The 9,445-nt window shown below is 33.0% G+C and overlaps 1 pseudogene; it reads right to left on the reverse strand.

The window, feature by feature from the left end:
* Positions 1 to 4,394: 4,394 nt before the first annotated feature.
* Positions 4,395 to 9,094, reverse strand: LOC18049283 (annotated as a pseudogene).
* Between the last annotated feature and the right edge of the window lie 351 nt (positions 9,095 to 9,445).

Consider the following 9,445-nt stretch of genomic DNA (forward strand, 5'->3'; position numbering starts at 1 on the left):
TAATTGATAATCAGAATAAATTTTTTGACTTTACTTATAGGAATTGGAATCAAAATGAGTTATATTACTATTAATCTGTTTATTTTGTCTTGGAATCAAAATAGATTATTACAAGTTACTAAAATAACCTAAGTTGATTATTTTCATTATTTATTATAATAATTGTGATTATGATTATTATCATTCAATATAATTATTGTTAATAATAATAATAATAATAATAATAATAATAATAATAATAATAATAATAACAATAATAATAATAATAATAATGACAGCAATGATATATTATTATTACTACTACTACTACTACTAGTACTATTATTATTGTATTACTAATGATAAATAATTTAGGACCTATTTGCAAGTGGCAAAAATTAATAAGGGTAATTTGAAAATTATAAAAATTTAATGGGGGAAAAATAAAAAGTTTAAGAAAAGGAAACTTGATTTTCAACATTCCTTAATAGTTAATTAAAAAAACATATGGGCCTCATATATTTCATTCCCATTCCCACTTCTACTTTAACAAATAAACGCTATCAATCATTCTCATTTTAGATTATGATTCATCAATCCTACAAATAACCAAACCACATCAAATTGAATCATTGGAGCCGTTTGGTCTTTTAGTGGGCATCGATTTTTTTTTGTCCACCCCTGTCCATGCCTATAAAGAAGGATTTTATACTCCATATTTTTATACTTGAAAATGAATATAATAAAAGTAAAAATAGCATGCTTGAATGGGTTGAATATCTCTATATTTTGTGTTTTTATTTCTATTTATGTGCACTTTGTTATTTAGTGAATCTCAATTAGTAACAAATTACCCACCAAATAACTTTTTTATTACATCCATTTTCATCTCTTTATTATACATATATATTCTTTAAGTAATATGATGATAATCTGACTTCTTTCACGCTAATACGAACGAGATTGGAACCTGATACTTTAATACATACTATCATAAAGATTTTTACAAATCAAACAACTAAGCACTCACAAGTTTTTGTTTAACTTACCTTGAATAATATCTCAAGTAAATGAAATATATTTTTAAAAACCCTAAACTATATATGTCGTCATTTTCATGAAAAGAATGGATCAAAGCACAATGAGGATGCCATTGGTGATGCAAATGAGAGGAGAGATTCACACCAAACGCCTCTATTTTGATGATAAGTGTTAAAAATGAGAATTTTCCATCTCTTGTGTATCAATCATTAGCATTCGTCATCACTAGTTGTTCATGTTTGAATTCTTTAGTGGCCTCATTTAATCTAATATACGATATGGAGACCATAAAAATTAAATTATTTAATATGAAATTAAAGAATGTAGGGTGGTCTCTTCCCCTTGCTATTTTTGGTTTACTATGTAATGATGCTTATGGGATTGCACACTCCCGTTTAGTGTTGCATTAGCTCTTCGTGAGCCCTTCTTTAATAAAAAAAAATGTAGGCTGGGTGTATAATAAAAGAAGCGGGAGTTATGTAATAAAAAAAAAATTACTTATTTGTAGAATTGACTCGAAGATAAAGGGGCATGTGAATGATGTTAGGGTTGAGCTTAAAAAAAGCTCATAGGAGTGGTCTTCATGGCTCAAATACCTTACATAGCCCACTTACAAAATTGGGCCTTCAAAAGAGTTTCAAGTCAATCACTGTTGAACTTGTTCATCTTCATCCTCTCTTGTGACATGTTTTGGTTATTTTTTTTTGGTTAATCTCTCTGATTCTTTTTAGTTAATTTTTTAATAGGAATTTATGCTAACTAGTATTATGAATATTCCTATTCAAATACGTACATGGGTAAAGTGGAATGCTTAACACTCGGTAACAATGAAAATAGTAATATTAGTAATCATTTAACAAGTTTCAATTTATAATCTAATATGTAGCCTGGTGCTTAGATTCGGATGTTCAGATGAATTTAAAATACAAAGTTAAAAGATAAGAAAAATACGAACTAGAATGCACTATTCTTGTCTTTAGTGTATCGAAGTTTATATCTTCTTTTTCTTTTTTAATCTTTTAACTCCATCTTGATAATTTTAAAATATGAATGTCAGCAATTAAGCATGACTCATCATATGCTATATTAATTTAAATATACATTTTGCATTAAAAAATAAACAATACTAAATTCTAGTTTGTAATCAATCCTTCTAATAAAAAGACTTGTTTAATATAGTAGTAAGTATCCTGCAACACCATCATTATGAGTTTTAATTTGACTTTTAAGAACGGACAAAGATCCTCTTTTAATATTTTTTTCCCCTAATCTTTTCAAGTGAAATAAGTGGTTAAGATTGAATTTTAAAATTTGATATTGACAATCAAGCCAATTTTTTTTCACTTTATTTAGAAATAAATTTATAAATATTGAAGGACTAAGAGAGATTAAAAGAGATTGAAAAAAAAAAGGGAGAGAATCCTAATCCTTGAAGAACAAACCCACATTCTCTATCCTATCAAATGAAATTCTAATGCAAAATAAAGAAAAATGATAGGTAAAAATCAGTGCTCTAAAAGTGAGCGGAGAATTGATTCTTCTTCCCTTACTTTATAAAGAGATGGTGCTAATAATAATATACTTAAACAAAGTTGTAGTAGGGAATAAACATAGCATGCTAAAGCCTAATAATAACTAATAATGGGAAGGGATGCAGCCTGCCGCAGCATGAAATTGAAATCAGCCTAATCAGGTTAATCAATATCTTGTGTGGCAATCTTTAGCACCTTCATTCCATCTTTTATTTGCTTACTTTTCCTATGAAGAAACAAATGGAAAAAAGGCAGATTTTTAGCTACCAATCAAATTCAACACCCCCAATACGTTTCGAGAGAAGTGGACAGCTTTAGCAATTTGGTGGTTTTTTTTTAATATTTTAATACACTTGAAGTAGTCTGAATTGTAAATGAAATTGAATGTCTGAATTTAAATAATATATTTTTAAAAATTATTAAAAATAAGTATTAAAATATTTTTTAACTTAAAAAATCCGAAAACTATTAGTTTTACATTTGTGCCCTTATAAATGTGAAACAAATATTCACACATATTAAAGAATACAAATAAAATAATATATTATGAACACAAAAAAATCATACTCAATTGGATACAATTCTTTAATATTCTTAATTAGTACATGTTAATTGATTTTATTGTAATTTACGATGTTTTTTATATTGTTCATTAAAAAATATGAAGATAATAATGCTAATTTGAAGAAAATAAAAAGATAAACAAATAATAGTCTATCATTACATCAACACAAGTTATAGAGATAGATAATAACGTTAATTATTAAATTTTATTCAAGTAAGGAAGAAAATCGATTAATTAAATTGGAATATTTTGGAGAATATTTTTTAATTATTATCATTAAGACTTTTTAGATTAAGCAAAAAGCTAAAAAAATTGGTTTAATAACTTAATGATTTAATGACTGAAAACTTTCGTTAAGTTGAAAAAACCAACGGACTTAATGACTTAATTGATTGAATTTAAGTAAATTAAGCCATTAAGTAAAAAAAAAAACAAACAAACAAACAGGCCCCTCTTTAGCTTTGCTTTGCGTGCACTCAAAATCTTGATAAAAACCCCTCTTTTAAATTTACAATTGTAACCTCAATGGAAAATTATAAATGACATTAAAAGACAAAGACAGGAACTCATCTGTGCTCAATTATTCATAATCTTCTATCACAAATACATGTACATTAATGTTTGGTTAAGATTTACTTAGTTTTATATTCTCATCTAATGACTACCAATTATATTTCTAAAACATTAGCAAAAAAATCAATTCAATATTGAATTTAAATCCTATTATTATGTGTGGCTTTTGCAGTACTTCATATGAGTTTTGCTTGGTCTCTTCAGGAACTATTACATAATTTATGATTTTATCTCTTGTTTGGTTGTTGAAGTGTTTTGAATTTTGATAATATATGCAACTTTCAAGTAGTTTGAGGTTTTTTTTTCATTTGCACAATGATTTATAAGAATAAAAAAATGAAAAAGGTTAAGAGGAAAGTTAGGTATCCCAATATTCAAGTCTTAATTTAAGTCGCAACTGATATAACGTTCATCCATTGAATGATAGTTAAATAATTTTAAAAGTTATGAATTAAATTATTTAATAAATGAGTAACACATGATATTTGGATTTAAGTTGAGATTCAAATGTTGGGATGTCTAATATTATTGAAAACTTAATACAGTAACACTGGCCAAGTTTGAATATTCATGACACTCAAGTAACAGACAAATTGAATACATACCTCAAGAAGATCCAACAATAATACATGTCATGCTCTTATTTTATCATAAGTGGCTAGTATAATTAATGAAAGTAGCAGTGTACCATACATTCTGATTTCTCAATCCTGATTCTTCTTCCAGACAGCCGACTTGTCAAGAGGAAAAGGGGAATTTTTCAGATTGAAGCAACGACTAACCTCTGCATAACGTAGTATAGGCATATCCTCCAGCAAAACATTCCAATCAAGATCTAAGTTTGGCACGAACTTTAAACATAGACCCTCGAGAACCCATGTAGTGCCATTGCTATCCTGATCAGATTCAGAACTGATTTCGAAGTTGCTGATGTCTCCATCCTTAAGACAGAGATATTGCAGGCTTGAGAGGTGCTTAAGATTAATCCATTTTGGCAGAATTTCGTGGTTTGTCGAGCTGTGATAAGACATTCCATTCATCTTCCGAGATTTCGCTCTCATTATTTATGGACATTTGTAGAACTCTTAGCTGCTTCAGTCCCAGCAGGGCGTTAAGCCGACAGCCTTGTGTGTTAGACTGACTCGCCACCCGAAATCCAGACAGCTCCTGGAGATAAATTAGCTTCTCGAGTCCATGACTTAGATACTGGAGAGGACAAGATCCGAGGTCCAAGATGATCAACATCTTCAAACTAGTAATTGATGGATGTAGTTTGGTGCACCTCCTCAGAACAAGTATTTGGAGATTACGAAGCTTTTGAATTGGAGATGGGAGCTCAATAGTGCCTGCAACACCGCTTAGTTGAGACATGCAAGGCGTTTAAGTGAAGAGATCTTATCCAATAGATCCTCAACATTAATTCGATCAAGCTTACAGTATGAGAAATCCAGCACCCTCAGTGACGTGAGCGATTTCACATTCCAAAGGGAAACTGGAGTGCTTGATTGCAGTATCAATGCCCTGAGCCTTGAACTTTTTTTCAGGGATTTTGGATCCATGTCACTGGTGAAACCGAACCATCACGAGTCTTGTGTCAATTTCTGCCTGCCTTGTTCATCAAAGCTGCAAAAAGCCTCATCTTTTGCAATCTGAACGGTCATATCCCTGACCAGATCGTGCATCTTGCAACTATAGACCCTGCCATCATAGCCTCTTCGATGCACAACTTCAACCAAGCATCTGCTTACTAGCTCTGAAAGATAATCAAAGCCTAATTCCGTAGCAATCCGATTGTCCCTGCCCCGGATGAGTCCTTGTTAGGAAATTGATGGGTGAAGCAGACATGTAACTAAAATAAAATTGGAAGAAAATAAAGAACAAGCACAAAAAGTGGACACCAGAAATTACGTGGTTCGGCTTTTATCCTACGTCCATGGGCGAAGAGAGAAAGAAAATATTTTACTAGTGAAAAGGAGTTACAAGTATTGTAGTATTTTAGCTCACTACCCAAAACCTCAATACACTCAAACTCTCAAATCAGTAAACAAGAGCTTTTATTATTTAAGCTCTACAAAAAACTCTCTGCAGGAATTGCTTCTCATAACTCTCGACTCTCTTTACAAAATTGGATACAAGCTCTAAATTGAGAGCTTGTATTTATAGGCAAAAATTTGCATCAAAAGTCAAAAAAGTGGCCATAAACTTCAAGCCATACAGCTCAAAAATTTTAGTTTTTCAAACTTTGAATTTTTGAGCTTTGAATTTTTTTTTTTTTTTTACCAAACATTACGGCATCTAGAATTTCAAAGCCAAGTGCCAACCATTTTACTTCTTCAAACCTTCTAGATGCAGAGAAACATTTTTGAACTCCCACCCACCAATGTACCATCTGTTCACCACTTATCTCAAAGTTGTTGGGATAAACAGAGAAACACATGAGGCACTGCTTTAGATGTGTGGGGAGTTCATCATAGCTCAGTCGTAGAGAAGCCACCACCGAATTGTTCTCTCTTTCGGTTGTCAAATATACATGAAAATCATCATTGATTTTATTCCACTCACTAAGGGAATGGACTTTTGGAGCAAGCAAGCCACCTATTGTCTTGATTGCCAGTGGTAGTCCCCCGCATTTCTTCAAGATCTCTCTACCTTTTTTTTTTATCAAACTCCTTATTGGGGCATTTTCCTTTGCTCGTTAAAAATGCATGCTTGCAGAGTAATGACCAACTCTCCTCTTCATTTAAAATTTTTGGGCGATGAATTCTTGACTCATCAACTCCCATACTGTTGACAACGGTTTCATTTCTAGATGTGATGATAACGAAGCATCTTTTTTCAGTCGGATATAAGTTCTTCCACAAATCTAGATTCATTCTCCACACATTATCCATTACAATGAGACAGGTCTTGTCACTGAGCCTCTGTTGAATTTTGTGTAGCAAATAACTTTCTTTAATTCCCGATTAATCCTCTCCCAGCTGTTTCAACATGGCCCTCATTACTCGTTCCTCGCTGAAGTTCTGAGAAACTGGCACCCATATCCTCTTCTCAAAGTATGCAACCATCTCTCTATCGTTGAATATCTTTTGGGCAATGGTGGTTTTGCCTAAACCACCCATACCCACAATACCATTTGCTGAAGCTTCTCATTACTGCTAAGTAGGGATGGCAATTTGCGGGCTTGGGCCGGGCTTTTTAAAGCCCAGGCCCAAGCCCGCATCATTCAAACAAAGCCTAGGCCCTTCAAAAGTCCGCCCAACTTGGACGGGCCGAACTCAGGCCGGGTCTGGGCCTGGCTCAGGCCAAGCTTGGGCTTTTTAAATGAATTATAAAATATTTTTTAAATTAAGAAAAAATATTTAAATTAAAGATAATAATCTAATATATAAATAGAATAATGGTCAAATACATGAAATATTAGTAATACAACCTAATAAAATAACAAATACTAATATAAAAAATTAAACTAATTTAATATTTTAAATTTTTTCTTTTTTATTTAAATTAAATTTATTTTTTATTCATAAATTTAAAAAGCCTGGGCTAAGTCGGGCTTTTTTGCGAAGCCCTTGTCCAGGCCCAACATATGTGGGCTTTGTAATTTTTGGGCCCATATCCAGGCCCATCTGTGCGGTCCGGGCTTTAGGCCCGCGTGCTTGGGCTGGGCTTGGCCGGGCCTGGACAAGCCCGGGCTTTTTTGCCACCCCTACTGCTAAGGATCCACCCTTTAATCTTTTCCAAGTCCTTCTCAAAACCGATTATTTCAGATGGTTCGCGGTCCTCTAGGGAATATTTAAATATTTGGTATGATGAATTATTGGGCCCCTGCTAGATGATTGGCTGTTCTGCTCTTCCATACACCCCCAAGCTAGACTCCATTTTCTCAATCCGTGAATTGATATGCTTCAAATCCTTGCCTGTTTGGTATATGAAAAACAAGTCACGAAGTGAGAACCTGTGGCAAAACCCATCTTTTCGATATTCATCTCTAATTTGGCAATCCGTCATTATGTCATCAGCTTCATAAATTAATTTTCTCAGGTTAGGCAAGATCTTCTGCATGAACTTCCCCCGAGTTTTCTGCTTATCAGTGCAGGAAATGAAGGCAGTCATTAGCTCAAGCTTTGTCTTCATTACCTCCAGCTGATCTTTAAAATCAAGTGCGTACTGAGCTTGAGTCAGCAATGCAAAAAACACTTTCTCTATCAATGTCCCAATCATCGCCTCTGTCGCTTTCGACGCCGCCATATCCTCGGGCAAATGTTCCCTGTTAATTTCATGGTCATTATCATCTTAGTAAAGTATACATCTTATGAGCTCGTATGGGCTTCAGCTACAACCATACAATCACGTCACACATAAAGTACAGATGTCAGAAAAGAAACTAGCACTTTCAGTACTTGGAGGGACGAGACAAAATATATAATGGATTCATCTCATTTCCATGGGACATGACAGAACATCTATCAGAATAGTGAAGTCACCCAACAACATTGATCAGAGTAAAATTGTGTCATATGCGTGAATCGACAGAATGATACTAGTCAGAACATAATAATGTATCGAACAAAAAACTGACAATTGAAGCTAAGGTCTAGCTCACTTTCTTAGGACTCAGGTCTTAGGTTCGAGCTTCAATTGAACAAGTTACGAATAAATTCTTTTGGTAACCAAGGATCAAATACAATAATTAATTGCTAAGGTCGCTCCAGTAGTAAAAGCGACTTTCCTAAGACTTAGGTCTTAGCTTCGAGCTCCAGTAGTGTTGAAAATAGCAGCCATGATCATGACCAGTCAATAGTTGACCTCAATGACACATTAGCATATCTAAGCTACACCCATTTACCAGCTGATGAAAGAAATGAGACAAATTCAATGAGGTGGCAAAACAGTTACACAGAGGAATATCAGCACATGGGATGAATGGATGAAGATTCTAGAAGCATTGTATCATTGGCTAATGATTCACAGATTGTTTTGTTTTATCTGAAATTGTTATCCTTAGCTAGCTGTCATTTTTGTTCCTTTATGTATATATAGACGATGGCCTGTAAACATTATTCATTCATGTTTCATTTCAATAAAAAGCCTCTGGTTTTCTGCTCTGCTTGCCAAAAGAAAAGCAATTCCTAAGGAATTTAAGTAGTAGAACAAGTTACGAATTGGTTCTCTGCGTAACCAAGGATCCAATACAAGAATTTATTGAAAATATATTTATCATAACTTTAAACTTAAGTGATAGGACGGCAAATATTAACTTGATAAAAGATCATCATCAACCATCAAATTCTATAAACAAGTTTTAGAAATTTTCATGTTTAAATTCACATCAATCAGAGATTTAGCAATGGCATGGGTGAATCATAAAAGGGTTTTAAGCAGAAGCACTTACTGGAATCCTGAAAGTGTGTATATATATAGCTTGACTGGGCTGAACAGAGAGTATGTTAGAACCTGAAACCCAAAAAACAAATTGAGTTTTAACAGTCAGAGTAGATTGTTCAGCTGAATAAAACAGAGTACCATGTAAACAAATTATTTTTATTTTTACTTGTAATTCCTAGCTAGCTGTTCAACGTTTCAGTTCGCTTAATCACTCACTAGCTCCTATCTGGCTCTGCTAATTTGATTTATGTTGCCGACATTTATTATATAGGAGAAGAGATGCCAGAATTGATCAAATAACAAGCCACCTGCGCTTTGTATTTTGAGGGTACAAGAAAAGAAGGTGAAAAATATTTTGACTGATTAATTA

Source organism: Citrus clementina, unplaced genomic scaffold (assembly GCF_000493195.1).
Source record: "Citrus clementina cultivar Clemenules unplaced genomic scaffold, Citrus_clementina_v1.0 scaffold_3, whole genome shotgun sequence".
Taxonomy (NCBI): Eukaryota; Viridiplantae; Streptophyta; class Magnoliopsida; order Sapindales; family Rutaceae; genus Citrus; species Citrus x clementina.